This window comes from Marmota marmota, unplaced genomic scaffold, assembly GCF_001458135.2.
Source record: "Marmota marmota marmota unplaced genomic scaffold, marMar, whole genome shotgun sequence".
In the NCBI taxonomy this organism is placed as follows: domain Eukaryota; kingdom Metazoa; phylum Chordata; class Mammalia; order Rodentia; family Sciuridae; genus Marmota; species Marmota marmota.
This window is the reverse complement of record NW_025999864.1, coordinates 1324109-1346372: the sequence shown is the minus strand read 5'-3', so window position 1 is coordinate 1346372 and position 22264 is coordinate 1324109. Positions and strand designations below refer to the sequence as shown.

The 22264-nt window shown below is 32.5% G+C and overlaps 1 protein-coding gene across 1 annotated transcript in view; it reads right to left on the bottom strand.

Annotated features, from left to right (window-relative positions):
- Window positions 1–22264, bottom strand: part of Phyhipl (phytanoyl-CoA 2-hydroxylase interacting protein like) — a 58365-nt gene that overhangs the window by 35441 nt on the left and 660 nt on the right. The window lies entirely within an intron of this gene.

The following is a 22264-nucleotide window of genomic DNA, read 5'->3' as shown; positions in this document are numbered from 1 at the left end:
GACCTGAACAGACACTTCTCAGAGGAGGACATACAATCAATCAACAAGTACATGAAAAAATGCTCACCATCTCTAGCAGTCAGAGAAATGCAAATCAAAACCACCCTAAGATACCATCTCACTCCAGTAATAAGATTGGCAGCCTTTATGAAGTCAAACAACAAGTGCTGGCGAGGATGTGGGGAAAAGGGTACTCTTGTACATTGCTGGTGGGACTGCAAACTGGTGCGGCCAATCTGGAAAGCAGTATGGAGATTCCTGGGAAAGCTGGGAATGGAACCACCATTTGACCCAGCTATTGCCCTTCTCGGACTATTCCCTGAAGACCTTAAAAGAGCGTACTACAGGGATACTGCCACATCGATGTTCATAACAGCACAATTCACAATTTCTAGACTGTGGAACCAACCCAGATGCCCTTCAATAGATGAATGGATAAAAAAAATGTGGCATTTATACACCATGGAGTACTACGCAGCACTAAAAAATGACAAAATCATATAATTTGCAGGGAAATGGATGGCACTAGAGCAGATCATGCTTAGTGAAGCTAGCCAATCCCTAAAAAACAAATACCAAATGTCTTCTTTGATATAATGAGAGCAACTAAGAACAGAGCAGGGAGGAAGTGCAGGAAGAAAAGATTAACATTAAACAGATACATGAGGTGGGATGGAAAGGGAGAGAAAGGGAAATTGCATGGTAATGGAGGGAGACCCTCATTGTTATACAAAATTACATATAAGAGGTTGTGAGGGGAATGGGAAAATAAACAAGGACAGAAATGAATTACAGTGGATGGGGTAGTGAGAGAAGATGGGAGGGGAGGGAGGGGGGATAGTAGAGGATAGTAAAGGTAGCAGAATACAACAGTTACTAATAGGGCACTATGTAAAAATGTGGATGTGTACCCGATGTGATTCTGCAATCTGTATTTGGGGTAAAATTGGGAGTTCATGACCAACTTGAATCTATTGTATGAAATATGATATGTCAATAGCTTTATAATGTTTTGAACAACCAATAAAAAAATAAATTAAAAAAAAAATAATAATAATTTACATTGTTTTTGACAACTAGGGCTTTAAACTGTTTTTCTCAATTAGGACACCTCAAGTTGCATAAATGTAGGCACAACAAAACCTGGATTCATCCATACATTTAACAAGAAATAAATACGCAAGCCTAACATGTTCAAAAACAAGAACTGCTAGTTAATCAAAACTCCTTAGCTAAGGAACTTGGATGACTCAGAGCACTGGAACTTACACAGTGAAGTCTGATTTCAATGAGACATATGTAAATTTAAAAAAATTATTTTCACTCAGAAAGTAATAATGAGTGAAAAAGAGTATAAACATTTTATCTTAGTCTAAAGTTTGCACTAGCAGCATACTTGAATCCCTGGATATAAAAGAAAAAATGTTTCTTCTAATAAGCATCATTTAAAAAAAAATTTCTCAAGTGAAATTAAGAATGATGAAATGGTATTATATCTATACAGTAAAAAGTGATTTATATTCAATTTTCCTTACTTTTTGGTTATGAATCATCATAAATATATTAGTTATCTAGATTTTATTTTTAAATTGAATTATATATAAAATATAATTCATATTTTAGGTAGATATTTCCCCTACATTTATACCTACATTTAGGTGCCATATTTTTTAAATATTTCTTTTTAGTTGTAGTTGGACAAAATACCTTTATTTTATTTTTTATGTGGTGCTGAATGTTGAGAGCCACAGCCGAAGGGGCCCCAGCAAACTTCCAGCTGCCAGCAAACTACCAGCTGCCGGCTGATGATTGGCTCACAGCGGCCCTAGCAACATCTAGCTGATTGGCTCCTCTGTGGTGATGCTCATTGGGCTGTTTCCCTGCCCTTTCAGACCACGGAGCTGCTCATTGGGGGACTTTTTTGGCTCCGCCCACGTGACCCAGCCAATCGGCCTCAAGAGCAGGAGGATTGTGGGAGGTGGAGAGAGGCTGGTGTGGGAGAGAGAGGCTTGTGGGAAGGCAGTGGTGGCAGTTGGGGCTCTGAGGGTTTTTCCTGAGAGGCTGTTTTGTTTGGCGTGTGTGGTTCTACAAATAAAGTTAGTTTCTTTTGACAAGTGGCTCCTGATTGTGCCCAGCCAGACTGCGGCAGCTGAGGATTGAACCCAGGGCCTCACACGTGCTTGGTGAGTGCTCCAGCACGGAGCCACAATCTCAGCCCTAGGTGCCATATTTTAAGTAGAAATTTTCCCTACATTTACTCTGTCATGGTCAAAACAATGAATTTATGCAAAATAAATTTTCAATGCAATATACATTCACAATATACTAACATCACAGGTATCAAAATGCACAGAAGCTGCTAAAACATTTCAAAAGCAAGTATTTCTTTGAAACTCAAATACCACAATTGCATATTATAGAGAAAAATTAGGAAGGTGTACATTTTGCATATCTGCACTAGGAATTCAAAACTTTTGAATCTTTTTTATTAATTTTTTTAATTTATGTATGACAATGGAATGCACTTCAATTCTTATTACATATATAGAGCATAATTTTCATACAAATAAATGTTCATGTTTCATACAAATGTGAATGTTCTTAAATACAAAGAATATTCACTCCAATTCGTGTCTTTATACATGTACTTTGGATAATAATGTCCATCACATTCCACTATCATTTCTAACCCCATGTCACCTCCCTTCCCCTCCCATCCCTCTGTCCTATCTGGAGTTCATCTATTCTTCCCGTGATCTCCCCTCCTTAACCCCACTATGAATCAGCCTCCTTATATCAGAGAAAACATTAGGCATTTGGTTTTTTGGGATTGGATAACTTAGCATTATCTTCTCTAACTCCATCCATTTACCTGCAAATGCCATGATCTTATTCTCTTTTATTGATTAGTAATATTCCATTGTGTATATATGCTATATTTTTTAAATCCATTCATCTATTGAAGGCCATCTAGGTTGGTTCCACAGTTTAGCTATTGTGAATTGTGCTGCTGTGTCCCCGTAGTGTGCTGTTTTTAAGTCCTTTAGGTATAGACCAAGGAGAGTATCTGGGTCGAATGGTGGTTCCATTCCCAATTTTCTAAGAAATTTCTATACTACTTTTCATATTGGCTGCACCAATTTGAAAAAAACCAGCAGTGTGTGAGTGTACTTTTTTCCCCACATCCTCACCAACACTTATTGTTGTTTGTCTTCATAATAGCTGCCATTCTGACTGGAGTGAGGTAAAATCTTAGTTTTGATTTGCATTTCTCTAATTGCTAGAGATTATTGAACATTTTTTCATATATTTGTTGATTGATTGTATATCATCTTCTGAGAAGTGTCTGTTCAGGTTCTTGGCCCATCTATTGATTGGGTTGTTTTTTGGTGTTTAGCTTTTTGAGTTCTTTATATACCCTAGAGATTAGTGCTCTATCTGATGTGTGAGGGGTAAAGATTTGCTCCCAAGATGTAGGCTCTCTATTCACCTCACAGATTATTTCTTTTAACTTTTGCATCTTAAAACATAGTTTTTGTTCAAAAATTAGTCATTTTGTATTATTTCAATTTTTACTTAAATGCTTATAAACACAAGTCTACTGCATCCTAAAGTGCTTTCTTTAAAACTAAGGCTCCATTTGTATTCAGAGAACTGTTATAAAGTTGATCAGCTCACCAAAATCTATCTTCTTAAAAAAAAAGATCATTTTTTATTGTCACTTCAAGTTTCCTTTAGTTATTTGCAGACTAAAAAGTGTCCAAGTTGCAAAATAAACATCTGAGAGAAGTTATTTCTGTAAAAGATAGTCTAGTATACTATTACTTGCCACCTCAAGGTTATGAAAAGGCAAAAGCAGGTCTCCACAAGCAAATATACAAGTTTTGGAGACTAGAATCTCACTCCAAGAATATTAAAATAAATATTAAAAATTTGTTTTCTCAGCTAGAAGACTGACTTTCATATTCAACAGACATGCATTATTGTTCAATGCATCCATGCAGGAGGACTAAAAGATGAATCAATAAAACAGTAAATGTCATGCTTTCAAGGAACTTAAATTACAATGTAGTATTCTATATATGTGTGTGTGCATAAATGCAAATTTTTAAAGCCCCTACTTCTGCATACTCTTTTAGATAATCGTTTTCTTTGCTTCCCTTTATAATAATTTAACTGCTCCAAATACCTGCCAAAAGCTATCTCCATTTCTTCACCTACTATTCACTTTTAGGGGGAGTTACTATGGATTAAACCTAGGGGTGCTTTACCACTGAACAATACAGTCCTTTTTTTATTTTTAGACAGGGTTTTGCTAAGTTGCTAGGGCCTCATTAAGTTGCTGAGTCTGGCTTTGATCTTGCAATTTTCCTGCCTCAGCCTTCCTATTCACTCTTTTTTTTTTTCCCCTATTCACTCTTAAACACAATCAAATCTAGTTTCTGTCGCTACCACTTCAACAAAAATTCTCTTGTCAAGTCACCAATAAGCTGTATGGTGGCAAAACCAATGGGCACTTTTCATTTATTTCCTGGCTTTACATCTGATGGGGTTTAAGACTGCTAACGCAAAATATGGCACCTTAGTATTGGAGGAAATGGTTAAAGCAACCTTCTCCCCTGAAGCAGGACATTAAGAATTCTCTGATTTTACTATGAAGTAGGTGATACTAAGGCTCTCTTCCATAGGGATCTTTCCTCTATCTAGAAGTACAATTGTTATTGCTTAACACCACGGACAGAGAAGAATCTGAGCAAGTCTTGCTAAGTTTCCCCCAGTTTAAAACCATCATGGTTCTTTGTCCAATCACCTCTACAGCTATCCACTTACTTCTTCATAAGACTTAGCATAAAATATGTGTATACACACACACATACATACATAATATAGGCTTCCATATTTCTTTGAGTCTTCACTTCTGAAGGTTCTGTGTCACATAAAATGAATATTAAATAAATTTGTACATTTTCTTCTTGTTCATCTGTCTTTTGTTTTATTAGTCTCCACCACTAATCTAGTGATGAGTGAGAAAATTTTCTTCCCTCACAACTCTCAATAGAATTTAATAGAGTTGACCATTTGCTGCTTCTTAAACATTGTCTTAGTTTTTCTCCTATCTTACTAACTTTTCCTTCATATTCTATAGCTCTTTGCCTAATCAAAAATTATTAATGTTTCTCAGTCCAGCACTCTTTGTCAATGAGTGCTGCCAATGAGAAATAGCACTGAATGTCCTTAACCATATATAGCTTTGAGCACATGAAATATAATTAGTACAATAGAAGAGTTAACTCTGATGTAATTTTTATTAATTTAAGTAGTTATGACTCTAGTGATTACTGTTTTATAAAGTTCTATTTTTCCTACTCACTATAAATGATCTTATTGATAATTTTCAAGTTTATATTACAAGGTCTGCAATATAGTCAACACTTCCCTTTGGGTGTCTTAAAGATACCTCAAATTTTAAGTAATCTGAAATGACTCCCAAATCCTGTATTCCCCCAATTCAGCAAGTGACCTCAACATCCACCCAGATGCTCCATCCATAAATTTCAGATTTCAATTACTAATATAGGTTAACTCATCCTTTGTAACTTCTACCAAAACCCAAGCTGTTTTCTTCTCAAAGACTGTATCCCCTACATGTTTTTTTAAACAAAAATATTTTTTGTGTGTATCCCCTATCTTATAATATTTTTTACATACAGTTTTTTAAAAGCTATTCCTCTCATTCCTAAGTTGGTTATCCTAACATAAAAGCTGTTTTTAAAATATTAGATTTCTAAAAATATTCTCAAACTTTGTCAAAGATAGCATGGGGTATATTAAAGGCAATACAAGCAGAATGATTTGGTTCGAAAGAGATAAAGAGAAATGGTAGGAAATACAACTAGACTAGGAGGGTCACAAAGAGCTTCTTAATGTTAGAGAATGGCTAATTAGAACTAGTAGTTAGTAAAAAATGTAGTCAAAAGGCAATTAATGAATGACATGGCAAGATTTCTATGTTAAAAGGATGACTCTATGACTCTTGGCATTACTCAAGAAAATGAAATGAAAATCAATTTTTTTTTTTTTTTACACAAAACCAAACCATTTTATCCAAATCGATTCAGGACCTTACCACCCAGTGTAAACACTTCTGCAAATAATTAACCAAAATCCAAACTTTGGAACAATATAAAGAATACGATTGCCAACTAATCAATGAAGTTTATAGTTAGGAGCTAATAAATAATATGAATATAAAATTAGTAATCAACTGTTGCCTTGAAAATGACACAGACAATAAATATGGTTCCTAATGAGGCAAATAAAATCTATATCTAAATTACATTTTATCATTAATTTACTATCATTGATGCACAATTTGATAAACAAATAAAATATACATTTAGAAAATCACTGCATAATTTGGAATGCATACCAGTTATGCAGCATATAATCTTAAATCCTAAAGTATAATGAATATCATTAAATATACAAGGGTCCACAGCTACTTGTGGAAACATTTCCATTACAATTTGATTTTACTTGTATGAAAACATAATAATCCCCTTCTCTGAGAAAAAATAAAATCAGAAATTTCTTACTTTACAAAATTAACTTGTACTGAAGACAAATTATACAACAAAATCACATGACCTAAAAAGTATTTTGGTTTACTCAGACGTTATGCTATAATGAAGCTAAATTTACCCTTTATAAACTAAACGAAGTATCCATTTGCAATATTATTAAGGTGAATTAGTTCTGTTCTGTTCTTTAAGTCAAAGGTTGTAACTACCTATCATTTATTGAGCAAAAAAACCCTCTTATTTTACTAAAGAAGCCAATCTTATATGAAATGTGCAGCACTATGTTAATGATCATGTAGATACTTTCCATAACTTTGGAATTTGATAAAACCTGACTAGTATAATACTTGTAGTTAATCACTTAAAACGTAACAGCCATGAAATAATAGGAATTTTATTATTTTCTCTTTTGCAGTTAAGTGATCCAAAATCTACCAACAATAAGATAAATTTAAAAATTAAAATACCCAGGGCAGTTTTTACTTAGTGTTATGGTTTGGATGTGAGGTGTCCCCAGAAAGCTCATATGAGATTGCAAAAAGGTTTGGAGGAGAAATGATTGAGTTTTATATAGCCTTAGTCTAATCAAGTGAGTTAGTTCCCCATGGGATTAATTAAGTGATGGGATGTGGTAGGAGGGGATGAGAATTGGGGTGTGGCTTTGGGTGTGTATTTTTATCTGGAGAGTGGAGTCTCCCTGCTTCCTGGTCACCATGATGTGAGCTGCTTCCCTCTGCCACACACTCTGGTCATTATGTTCAGCCTCACCTCACCTCAATCCCTATGGAATGAAGTCGGCCTTTTATGGACCAAGACCTCTGAAACCATAAACCCTCAAATAAACTCTTCCTCCAATACTGTTGTTCTGGTCAGATCCTTTAGTAACAGCAGGGGAAAGATGACTAAGACAGTCACTTTTATATTTTTTGTCTTCCTCATGTACAAGCATACATGTTTGAATCAGATAATTTTTCTTCTGAATGTTTCTAAGAATAAATACAAAATGAAATTGTAATCCTCAGGTTTAAATTTCCAGAAATAGTCATTATTTACACAGAATTTCTAAGTGGCTACTGTAAAAGCAGAGAATCTCAGATTAAGGATGGATTACACTGTTGATACTTGATACATAGTCTCAGAGATTAGACAGGACTATGAGGTGAATATACCAATAGGGCAAATTCTAGACAACTGGAAGGGAGACAAAACCAGACAGAATATCAGGTAGTCTTCATATGGCAAAAGTCTCATTTGAAAGGTCAAGTATGACCTAGAATAAAAGAAAATACTCTAGTAGTAGATAACAGGAAGAAGTTCGGGGGATCAGGCTGTTGTATCAAAGAGGCTTAACAGCAAGTTGTATAGTATTAATCATGAGGAACATGAAAGGCAAAATACAGATAATGGGCAAGAAAATAAGGCATAGATTCATTTATAGATACAAACACAAGAAAGATTCAGCTTCTAGAGATAGATATAAGAAGGGTTTGATCAGAGAGGTCAAAGTAAGAGCTTCATTACTAGAAACAAAACACCAAGATAAATTAATGTCAGGAATTAGTTGACACCAAGATCATGAAGTCCAGACCTTGAGTTCCTTACAATATCTGTTCTTAGATACAGAACTGTTCCAAAGGATAAATTTACAAGTGGTATTAAGAAACTCAAGTTATGAAAGCCAGACCAATTCTCAGGTTAAGATCTATAATCATTCAAACCTTACTGTTGTTGCTATCACCCCCAAATCTGAGCTTTCAGTGGGACTGTTACTTACATCTAAAAAGCAAAAACATTAATTGAAGCAGAACTGTATTCACAGGTTACTCATAAAACTGCAATTGTCTAGCATATTACTAACTAGGATGTTATACCATTCTTTTAGCAGGAGACATGAAGATAAATATGTGACAAGAACACTCACAAATATGTTCTTTATGGTGTGCTGACAAAATGGGTGATTAAAGACTTAAACAAAATTTAAAAAAAAATATTAATAATGTGAATAATTGGGAAATTTCATTGTTGGTGCAGAAGAAAAATGTTATGATTAGAAAAAATCAAGAGAAAATTCTTCTATAGAAAATGTATGAGTTAATTAAATCTTTTTAGGCCTTATGACCAAAACATACAACATTCATGAAAAATATCTATTTAAAATGCCATTTGGGCAAGAAAGATCTCCTACATCAGCATAATATGAATAAAATGTTCACAAGGAACTGCAATGATGTTATCTCTTTGCAATCTAATTTTGAGTATATCAATTTGATAAATTTTAAACAACTTTATGAGATTCTTTCCTACTGTGTTAATGAGCACCTGGCCCTAATAAATATTTGCTGAGTGAATGATAAATGCATTAATGAATTGAAATATGAAAGCATGAAAACACAATTAATGAAAGCATACTAGAGAAGGTACTCACTACCAAGGTTAGCAAAACTTAATATATTAATTGCAAAAATATCAGATTTAAAACCAAAATTAAAACATTATTATTATAGTTTGGATATGAGATGTCCCCCAAAACCACCTACATAATAAGAAAACTAGGTGGTCATTGTATTTTAGAAAATTAAAATTAGAAAGTATTAATACTATAGGAAAAATATTTTCAAACTGTTAAGAGACAAGCAAAAAAAAGTTCAATAGTTGATTCATATGAAACTCTTAGAAATATATGTAAAGCTCTTAGAAATATCTATATAAATTAAGATACATTACTACAAAATATGGTACAAAAAGAGTTCTTGTATAGTAGAAATGGCTAGATTCTATTTGGAACATTTATCATTACTGCAATCAAATTTTGTTAGTATCAATTTTACCTTTAGAATTTAAATAAATGAAGCTTTTAGCAAAACAAGTAATATGAAGAGTTATTTCCAGAACCATTGCTTTTTAGTCACTAGACTTTCCTTTTTTTAAAAAAAAATCACTAAACATAACCAACATATTAAGCCCCAGAAAAAAACTGGATATAACAAATTGCACCAGAATACACAAATAGGGTAAAATACCCAGCTTGAAAATGTTAGAGAAAAATTATACTTTAAAATGGAAGGGTTACCTAAAAAGAAAGAATCTGCAAAAAACAAAATGTAAGTATAAAAAAAGGTCTCATTTAGGTTAGCTCTACACAAATACTCTCGTAAACATTAAAATAATAGGCTCAAGGTTAAATCGTCAGCACCATTATAATTTAGCTACCTAAGACATGGTTTAGAAGTAAAACGAAAAATGCTAAATCTTTGCATTTCCAGTTTAGTATATGCTTCCTCTCATAAAAATTTCAGAGATAATTTAATAGTATATATTCAGTATGAAACCTAAGAAATAGATTTGGTGAAGATTTGTTTTTCTTTAAGCTCCCATGTAATTTAAGCTCCAACAGTTCATTTATTTTATGAATAAGAATATTTATTTATGTTACAGCAGAATATATTGCTAAGTAAGAAAAATTAATCCAGTGTTATTTCCATAGTAAACAAAATAATCATATACAGTCAAAAGTAGGGAAAGAAACATAGCCAGTACAGAGCTTAGGTCAATTGTATTTCATCCATGTTTAACTGACTAAAATGTACCCTACTAAAACTGATAATATATTAAAAAAAACACTAATTTTCAAATGATACTTTAAGATACTGCCAAAGCAAGCACCAGTATTCTAATTTATTCACTCTAATAAGCAGTTCCACACCTGACATGGATCTCAAACACTGACAAGATAAGGAATGAACATTTGAAAAAGGAAAAATAAGGGCAACTGAGAAACAGTTTAGACTACCAAATTTCCATCTTTGTCCACAATTTTACTCTCTATGAGACATGGATGTATATTTCTAATGGCCTTCTACACATTTCTATCTAGATATTTCAAAAACATTTCAAATCTAAACTGACCCAGAGATGACTTTAATAGATTATTACACCAAGCCTACCTCTTTATGTTCCCTCCATCCAATAATTCCTATTTTGTTTCTGTAGTGTCAAAATATACCCAACTTCCCAATCTATCAAAATGAGCCATTCTCAACAACTCATTTTTCATGTCTCACTTGAGATATTCCAATTTAATTACAAATTTACAGATCTTTACCTTAGAATATTCATTGATTCCACCACTGATTTTTACCTGTCTTGTTTTAGGAATCCTACCTATTATAATCAGTTGTCATTAACTGGTTAAACTCCTAGAGTTCAATATCCCAGTTAAGTCATCAAAAGGAATGCCAGAATACCACTTCTAAAATCCAAAATTTAATATCTCTATTTAATTTTATATGTTTTGGATGTAGTTTGTCCCCAAGGTTTCTTGTGTTAAAAGTGTGGTCTCAGTGTGGCAATGTTAAGAGATGTTGGGATCATTAAGAGGCAAGGCTTGGCCAGGTGTGGTGGTGAATGCCTGTACCTGCAGCGATTTGAAAGGCTAACAGGAGAATTCTAAGTTCAAAAGTAGCCTCAGCAATTTAGTGAGACACTGTCTCAAAATAAAAAATAAAGAACGACTGGGGATGAAGCTCAGTGTGGATCACCCCCCACACACTCTTCCCTGCCCAGAGTTCAATCCCTAGTACCTAGGTGAATGCTTTTTCTATTTCTATGAGGAATGCCATTGGGATTTTGATCGGAATTGCATTAAATCTGTATAGTGCTTTTGGTAGTTTAGTCATTTTCATAACATTAATTCTGCCTATCCAAGAGCAAGGTAGATCTTTCCATCTTCTAAGGTCTTCTTTGATTTCTTTCTTTAGGGTTCTGTAGTTTTCATTGTATAGGTCTTTCATCTCTTTCATTGATTCACAAGTATTTTTTTTTTTTTTGAGGCTATTGTAAATGGGGTAGTTTTCCTCATTTCCCTCTCAGAGGATTTACCACTGATATACAGAAATGCTTTTGATTTATGGGTGTTGATTTTATATCCTGCTACTTTGCTGAATTCATTTACTAGTTCTGACATGAACAGACACTTGAATTATCAGAAGAGGATATACAATCAATCAACAAATATATAAAAAATGTTCATCATCTCCAGCAATTAGAGAAATGCAAATCAAAACCACTCTAAGATATCATCTCACTCCAGTCAGAATGTCAGCTATTATGAAGACAAACAACAATAAGTGTTGGTGAGGATGTGGGGAAAAAGGCACTCTCATACATTGCTGGTGGGACTGCAAATTGGTACAGCCAATATGGAAAGCAATATGGAGATTTCCTTGGAAAACTGGGAATGGAACCACCATTGACCCAGCTATTCCTCTCCTGGGTCTAACCCAAAGGACTTAAAATCAGCATACTACAGGGACACAGCCACATCAATGTTTATAGCAGCACAATTCATGATAGCTAAACTGTGGAGCTATCTGTTAACTAAATGAACCTATTTTCCTTACAAATCACCCAGCCTCCAGCATTCCCTTATAGTAATGGAAAATTGAGAAATATACTTCCTTACCCAAAAACTATGCTTATCTATAGCATTGTTTCTCCAATGGGTCACTGACATCAGCATCATCTGGAAACTTGTTAGAAAAGCAAATTCTTGGGCTCCACCCCACATCTAATCAATCTGAAACTCAGGGGATGGAGCTCAGCAATCTGTGCTCTAACAAGCCCTCTAGGATAAATTGTGAGAACTACTGAAAACTGAAAACTGATTTAAATATTTTTATTAAAGAGATGACCTCAGCAAACATCATCATTTAACTTTCTTTGTAATTATTTTTAAACTAATTTTAAAATAGTAATATGAATGGCATACATTAAATTGTGCCATATTATGTGATTTGGGGTGAGCAGCAAAATAAAACATTGCCTACAATTCAGTGCACAAAATGGTACAGTGTATAAAAACATGTGGTTCTATTTCCTGTTTGTTGAAATTCAAGCCACCAAAAATATGATCAAGTAAAACATTACTACATGTAGCATTCAGTTAGTTGCAGGAAAGGTTCACCTGCATCTGTTTGGATTTTCTTCTCATCATAACAAATTAAACAGGTTAAGGAATTGGTCTGAGTTTTGTTTATTTCATCTCTAATTATATTAATAATGAAGTTACTTCTAAGTTTGGGATACAATTACACCTTTTCCAGTAATAGGTAATAAATTAATTACCTATAAAACTAAAAATGGATTCCTAGATATACAAGAAATACTAACCAAGTTTAACATGGATATACCGTTCAAAGTGAAATAAATCTGCTAGCAGTTCTGAGAAATACTCAGTTAAAATAAAAAGATAGTCATTTATCATTAGTACTTAATTTGTAATGATAAAATCTGACAAGTTTTCATTAAGTTTCACATGAAAAGATTTTGCAAAATAGTGATATAGTCTCTGATAAAGTCCATAATTTTGCAACAAAATAGTAACTGAAGTTGTAAATCTGACAATAGAACAAAGTCATTATGCCACTTACCAAAAAAAAAAAAAAAAAAAAAGCATACACAATTGGAAAAAAACTCATTAAATCCTGCATTTCTCATATTGCAACCAATGTTAAATAAGTATGCTGTTTTTTAAAAACAAAACAAAAAGACATATGCCTTGATACATGTCTTAAAATGCAGAGAATACAAAAATATTCAACACGTATACCTGATTAATTGAAGTGCTAAAATTATATAAAATCTTTCTAATTTAACTGAATGAGAATATGAATGTGGCAGATTTCATTTGTCTTTGTGGTTTTCTAAGTAGGTAAATTCAAAAAACAGTAAAATAATGGAGAAGAAAAATATATTGTTTAAATCAGTTCTCAAAACACCATCCACTAAATTATCAGAAATGTTGAGACAACTATATTAAGGGAAGTATAGAATATAAAAAAATTCCTATAAAAGCTATTGCCAGATTTTATAAAGTAGTAACTGCATTAATAAGGATTAGACATGGAGGTATTTCAAAGTAATTTTGGATAATCACATATAAAATGTCCTTTAAATTGTAGTTTTTTTCTCTAAGTCAACTATAATATTATAGACAGAAAATTTCAAAACCCATTAGTGAGTGTCCTGAAGCAAGGCATAAGTGCTTCAAAAGAAATATTTTTATTAAAATTAAAATTTTTATAAATCCTTTGAATATAAATAACTTGAGCAAACCAATTTATCTAACTCTTTAATAAAATGAAGAAAATTTGATAATACATTCAGAATGTCAGTAAGTTTATAAATGTAGATAAGTTTTCAAAATAAAATTGAACCGTACAGGTAGGATTCATCATATAACTAAAATAAATTTAACTGATTTAACTGACTAAACTTTTAATAAGCACAAAAGGATATCAACAAATATCTCAGAATGTTACAAGATGTATTATTTTATCATAAATGAAAAAAAATGAACTGACTGATAAATCCACTCTAATATTTGCCTCCAAATGAAATATTTACTCTTTCATGATTCAAGTTTTAAAAAAACTTACTATTTCTCATTAATTCTGGATCAGTTTATTTGGATAATGTCTTGAGATTGTAAATGAGTTAAAAACATTAGTTTGCCACTACTTATTTGTATGAACTTATAATTATCAACACATAATACAAAAAAAGATAAAATAAAGAAATAAAATGAATGTTAAGGCTGATATAAAACAGAAATTTCAAAGATAACTGCTAATTTAAATTTCCTCCTATGTTACTCATTGACTTTATTCTGCTTTATTTTTCTGTTAAGTTTAGAATTACAGGATAAATGTACCCTAGTGAAATGCTATTTTCACTTATTAAATGGACTTCTATAAAAAGTTTTTTTTTTAAATTAAAGGTTCACTACAAATTAGAAAGTTTGCAATCTACTAATCTATACTCCTCATAATTACATACCTTAGCTAGCATTAATTAGCTTTCAGCTTAATTTCCAACCAGGCATACTTCTTTCCTCCAGCAATACAAAAAGTTATACATCCCATACATAGAACTTACATGGTTTTATGCCTTTAGATATGCTCCTGTCTCTACCAGAAATGCCCTTCTCCCCCTTATTCTGGCAAAATTTTACTTTTAATATCCAGAAAAATGCTGATTCTCAAATTTAAGACAGAACTAAACACTTTCTCTTCTATACTCCATTACAGTGCTTATCACATATTAATATTTATATATTTAAATATATTATCTTCCCAAATAAATTATACCTCAAAATTTTTTGAATGAAGGAGCCAAGTTCTTAGATCCTTCCCCTAACCCTGTCACTTGCTCTTTATACAGACCCTACAGTTGGAATGCACAGACAAATAGCGAAAAATAGCAGTTAACTAAGAGAACAAAAGGAAACAAAGTGTGAGTCTTAACTAGTTAAGATAAGTACCTAAAAATTATCTAAGGATAACATAATGATACTATCCTCTAGCTAGTCCAACTTAAGTATTTCTACTCAAAAGTGATAGTCTACAAAGTATCAGTCTGCAATGAGATAAATATTTAAAAAATACTAAATTTAAAAAGAAACTTTTACAGGAATTTATCTGGTTTTATGTATGTTGAAAAATTTGTTATCTTTTAAAATTTTTTAGTAATTTTAAAAATATTCTGTAAATTTCAGTGACAGGATTTTTTTAAAGGGTCTTTTACTACAGATAGTTGATAGACTATGGACAACAAAAAGTGAATGACTTTTTTTAAAAAAGAAGAGACAGAGAGAGAGAGAGAGAGAGAGAGAGAGAGAATCTTTTTTTTTTTTTTTGTAGATGGACACACACAATGCCTTTTTTATTATTTTATGTGGTGCTGAGAATCAAACCCGGGTCCCACCAGTGCTAGGCAAGCACTCTATCGCTGAGCCACAATCCCAGCCCAAGTATGACTCTTTTTTAATGAGAGTTTGGTTAAGAAGTAAGGATGTATGGTACCTACATAAATTTCATAATATATATCAATATAATTGTACATATTCTCAGTTATCTTTGACACTTTAAAACATATTAATAGAATTATAAGTGCACTTGGAAATACCTAATCATAAATAGTCTTTCTAAATTTTATTATATGAAAGCCAGATTCATGTTAAAATTAGGATTTGTTTTCTGTCTATCAGACACAATGGAATAATAAAGGGCCATCCATCTTGGGACTAACCCCACACATTAGCTAACATTGTTGTGCTAACAGTCAGGTTTCCACAGTTCTCTGCATGACCTGCATAATCTTAAAATCCTGATACCATGTAAATTCAAAATGAGCATACAATTTTCTATCAGAAATTCTTTCAATATCTTTCTTTCAGGAGACACTAACTTACATTCTCAATTTTCTATCTAACATGTTAGTAAACTTTGACAATAAAGAGTCAGACAATAAGTATTTTAAGGTTTATGGGCTATGGAGTCTATCACAGCTACTCTTCTCTGCTGCTGTGGCAAAAGAATAACTGTGGATAAACATGCAAACAAATGTGCATGGCTGTGTTCCAATAAAGTTTTAGTTGTAAAAAAGACAGGTTAATAGATCTGGCCTAAAGACCATAACTTGCTGATTTCTAGTCTACATCATAGATGCAACTCTAAAATGTAACCACTAAGAATCTATCACATAGTAGATGATTATTTTGATTCTTGTTGGCATTAGTAACCAGCTTTTAAAATGTTAAAGGCTGAGAAATTTACCATATCATTCAAATTAGTGGACAATAAGACAAAAGTATATTGAAAAAAAATGTTGTGCCTTGTCTTTAATGGCATATGTCTGGAAAAGCTACAAGTCTTTCATACTATAATTAGATAGCAACACTCCCACAGGCTATAGAAACAAAAGGACAGATTTATTTACTAAAGTTGCCACAACCACTATAACAAATAGTAGATACGCAAAATTCCCAGAGAAGTCTGTTCTTTAAATGAGCCACAAACTAGGCTCAATTAGTCATGAGAAACAAAACGAACCAATTCCAAGTGTCATGCTCTTTGTTCAATTCACATCTATAGAGCAATTTCAAAATGCAGTTTTTGTTTGCGTTTTTAACAAACCTGACTGTAGATTCATTTCATCTTTGGGGTTCAAAGTTGACCATCCCCAGGATATTATCACTCTTTTCCTTCAAGGAGTAAGATACAAGCAAAGCTCATTAGAGACTAACACTAAAGTCAAATCCTAAGCTTCCCCTTTCACATAAGTTCTAGAATCCCTAATGGAACATGTATTTCTATGAGCAATTCTTCTCTGCATTCTAGAATTTTTCTTCCCATAATACAAGAATTGATGAATATTTATTGTAACCTTCCAAGGGGTCTCAAAGTTGTATTTCAAATGTTTTAACATAACTTAAATGTTCTTTTTGTTTTATACTAATCCCTCTAAAAAGTCTGTCAGGACTCAGACTGGAGACTCTATATCTTTAAGCAGATGATTTTTCACAATCCTCTCTAAATATCCAAATGGTTAGTTTTATATAGTAATGATTCTAAAAGTTTTATCATCAGGCTGTAAGAAGTTTTTGAGGAGTAGGAATGAAGAAAAAGAACCTAAAATGAATGTAAGGTCTCTCAAGGAGATCCACACTAAAAACAATGACAAAGTAGTACACAATATTATTCTGGCAATATAGTATCTATGAGAGAGGGAAGAGGCCCTGGAAAGAGCTTAGGACATACTTGGATGTTCGCTGAGACCTAAAATTTGAAACATAAAACCTGATGTCATCATGATGTCTAAATATCATTTCCTTTCTCCTTATTTTTATTTTCTATCAATGATTCTTCTGATTTTCAGAACTTTCCAGACAAAATTCTAACATTACTCCTAATCACATTTCATTTTGCCTGAAAATTCAATCATCAATTCTTTAATAGTTACTTTGTAAATTTCTTTTATACCATTGCCACTCATCATCTTACATAAAAGATTGTAAAGCTTTCTAATTTTTTCTGCCTACTTCTTCTATAGATTTCTACTAGAAGCCTGCCCAAACGCTAATTTTACTTCTCAAATGTATGTGTATGAAACATTACCTGCTCAGTAAATATTTAACTACTGTCTGGTAATAACAAAATATTTTAAACAGTTAAGGCATGAGGCATGCGTTTTCAAGTAGTCATGTCAGGATTTAAATAATAAAAGACAGACAAAAGACTTTTACAGAGAAATTTAACAATAATGGAAAATAAATCCAAGAAAGAGGCATATTCTACAAGGCAAAACTTAAATTATGCATTTACTAAGGACAAAGAAGGGAAATCATAAACTAGAAGGATCATGCTTGCTGCAATAAGCAATATAACTGTTGCTAACACTGAAGTCCAGGATACAATTCAAAAGAGGAAAAGTTTATTTACATCAGAGTAAAAAATCAAGATTGGGCATACACAAGGTGGAAATACTAGTGGAGATAAAACCAAGTAGTCTGGGACATTGTGTAGATACTGTTCTTTATAGAGTGAATTTCTGACCAGCCTACCTGGGCAATAGAGCAAATTGCCGGTGTTACTACTTATGACACATCAGTCATTCTACCACTGGAGGGAGTCTGGCCACATATCCTTTGATGAAACTTTTACTGTAATAACTTCTTGGTCTTCCAGGGGAATGAATGAGAATCTGTACCAAGAATATGAATTGGTTTAACATAATTCTGATGAGTTTCAATTTTAGTTTCTTTTAAGTTCTTATTTTTGTTTTTTTCCATATTCACTAATGAGAATTTGCAGCATCTTCATAGTCATACCAGAGTAAAAGAAATGAATACAGAGGTCATATGACCTCATACAGAGCTATCCTTAGAAAAAATATTTTAAAAAGTACTGAAAAGGAAGACATAGAAGGGCTCTTATGCAAACACCTACTCAAAATAGGTATTAAGGTCATAAGGCACAAGAAAAGAAAACAAAAAGATTTGAATTAGAATATGAAAACATATTTTAGAGCTAAGGCTAACAAATATTATTGATGAGATGGTAAGATAAAATCAAGGGATAAGACTACTTAACTGTGATTTTTAAATTTACTGTTCTTTTAAAATACATAATTTAGTTTGCATTAATTACTCATAAAGTAGAAGATTTCCTAAATAACAATACACAACTGAAATTATGAAAAACAACATAGACTAATACATTAGTAAAAAAAGAGAGATAAAGCAGTTTAATTCAATAACATATTTGGAGAATAATATTTCATTTACAATAATTATTACTCTATTTGTATACTATATACTTCATTTTATTATTTCAACACTTCTATACAACTGACATTACTATGCCCACTTTGTTAAAAATGTTAAGTCACTTGCCTACGGTTGGACAGCTATGGAATCAATATTCTAACCAAAGTCATATTTGTTATGGTATTATTATACACACATACCCCCACAGCATGTCAGTGAGACTGAGTAATTACATTATTGTAATAAAGATATTAAAGAGTATGGGTACTTTTCCTAGATGTTTGTTTCAGAAAATGTTATCAAGGATTATCTAATAGGCACTGTGCTTCCCAGCATGTGGATTACTTTGTTTTGAGTCAAAATTTGTTTAATTCACACATGCATGAGCATAAATAATGAGGTTCAACAGATTTATAATTTAAATAGGTATGATAAAGTCCACATTTGAAGAAATCTATTTTTTAAACATATAAAAAGGAAAAAACTGGTTTTTTCTTTTTCTTCACAGAACTATTGTTAGAAACAAAGAAAGTTAAATCTGTCAGCTTCTGTGTAATTTCTTTAAAATTTATTCCCATCAGGTCAACGAGCATCTGAAATTTCTACAAGAAGAAAAGAAATGACCTGGAAATGAGTTCCCATATTACTGATGCTAACAAGTGAAAAATTATTTTTTCCTCCCATTTTTTTGAGAAGTCATAATGAAATCATATCATGTTTGCAATCTGAGTATATTTCAGCACAGCAGAGATGGAGAAACAAACATAGTCTCCTATTTCCAATACAGACTTATATGAGCCCCTAAATCTACAGTGCATCTTAAATATTTCCTAATAGAAATCTATTCAGAATCCTTACTTGAACTTCAAGTAACTTCACACCTGGGCAGGGACCAAATACTATCAACCAAAAGAAAGACTACCCATAATGTGTTTGTGTGTTTATAAGAACCCTCTTGCTTAATTAAAAATCCAATTACATGACCACTTGAACTCTAATTTATATTCTTCCAAGACTACTAAATATCTTTATAGGCTAGGAAAAAAGAAACATTGTGAATTGATGCTAATAATGTAAACATCAATGTACAGGAAAATAGGCAAGTAACAATTAAAAATATAAAATAGAAGAGCCAAGGGAACATAAGAAAGACATACAGTTATGTTCCTAGATGCTATAGCTTTTAGTTCATACAATATGCAAAACATTATAAAATTTAAAACATGTATGAGTGGAGAGGATAAAGGAATGTACATTTAACAATCATACTATACTTTCAACTGTTACACTTTATTATACTTTTAAGGAATTGATGTTTTATTTTTTTCATTATCAAATTACAGTGGAGTAAAATGAGAAAAGAATAAATGAGAAAAATCTATTTCAATGATCATAAAATTATGAAAATATAACGCTTATTATATACTTAAGCACATAAGTATGTCTTCTGCCACACACTTATAACTATATAGTGTAGAAAGGCAAGTGTGTGGCAGAAGATATACTTATGTGCTTAAGGCAAAAGTAAAATAAGGAGACCTGAGAGGAAGGAAAGTGAACGAAGCAAAAGGAACAAAATACCACCCAGCTGAAAATTTCTCAATGTAAAATGATGCTAAATAAGGTCTGATTGACAAATTTAATGCAATACTTTACAAACTATTTTTCAAAAACAACTACATTATCCCCTCTAAATAATTTCCATCGAGCCAATTTAATATTTTTGGAATTGATACATTAAGGTAGGATCATAAAGAAAAAAAAAGTTAACCATTTAACAACTGCCCACACTAGTCATTCCAAATTTTTATGAATCTTCTAATAGAATAGTTAGCTTGTTGTACTCATTGGTATAAGCTATTTTACCTACTGAAGCCTACTTAGTCTCTAATAAATCAATCAGAGGTCTTCAAATAGTAATTTTCATAGAAACTGCTTATTGCAAATATCCCCAATTAAATGTTACATAATTTGCTCGTTTTGCAAAATTCACAATGTGAACAGAAACAACTACAAAATATTACCAGAACAAAATAGCTACTACTCTAGAAAAGACCACAATAAATGTAGCATTAATTTTTGCACTCTACATTAACTCGCTGTAAACTTCATTTAAAAAGCCCCTAAACTTTATTTTCCCTAATATCTTTGAAACATGATTAATTCACTTTAAATATCGAAATTACTTCGATCTGAGGAACAACAATGAATTACCCACTTCCAACTACTGACATCTACTTCTATTTGATTCTTCATTTCCTCTCAAACCAATCTAAGAAAATTAAAATATTTGCAAATTAAAATGGTAGCATTACAAAGTCACTTCATGAAAGTATAAATTAAAACTCAAATAACTTCCTATGTGATATATTTAAAATAACCTTTAGTCTAATCACACAAACTTATATAAGGCATTCCAAAAAGATTTTTAGATGAGCTAAATATACACACTTAACCATCCATGAATAAAGGAAATATAAGTAGCCTTGGTAAGAATACATATTTATTATACTATACCTATTTCAGAAATTATTCAAACTGTCATTGGTTTGAATTTTGGTTCCAAAATTAGTAGATATTAACAGAAGTAAACTAAACTTTGGTGTTTACTTAACCTAAATATACCAAACAGCAACACCTAAACAACTTTAAGACCATTTAAATGACTTTGAAAACAAGATTTCTGCTCCCTATTTGGCCTACACTAATAAAATTTTATGATCTTACTGGGAGCATATTGGTATCTCTACATAACTTTGGTTTAAAAATGTTTTACAATCATTAGCTCTCTATATAGTTAAACATTAATTTCATTTATAGTCCAAAGAATTCAGAGTCCTCTTGACAATCTGTAAATTGGTTTTCTGTTGCCAGATGTAGAATTTTACAATTGTTTGGCCAACCAAACACTAATTAAATGACTTCTTTACAAATGAAGTTTTATTCCACATTATTGCAAATGCACTGACTCTCCAGCTAATCCAACTAACACAGATGCCCGGTAACCCACACTGCACACAGTACTAGTTTATCCCCTTAACGCTCAGACCTGTGTCCAATTTCCTTCTTTAGGAGATTGCCAACTTTAACAATAGAATAAACAATACAATATCGGCACACAATGGTGCTTAGCTCGCACATAATCTGAATCACAGAAGCTATATTAGGCCAATTCCTTTACAGACATTTTTTGACAGTCTGAATCACAGCCCTGAACCTTGAAGCCAGTGCCTGTCCTTGGTGCTGAAATGCTTGGGATTTCCAACCCACCCCACCCTCGCCCCTTCACTAAAAAACTGTCACTCTCACCCCAATTTGAGAGGATAAATGGACTTAATTTAGGGAGTCTGAGGATGGGGGGCTTCCAAAAGCATTGTCTGTAAGTTTCTAGGCAGGGAATGCTAACTACTGTTTGCGTGCCTGATGGAAGTGACAGAAACCCCCAAAGGGCATTTTCCCTCGGTGCCAACGGACCCGGGAAATCCGGACTGCGGCAAAGATCGGAAACGCCTGGTCCCGGCAGGAACCGCGGGCGCACGCGCCTCCCGGCACGGCAGGCGAGGCGCGCCGACGCGTG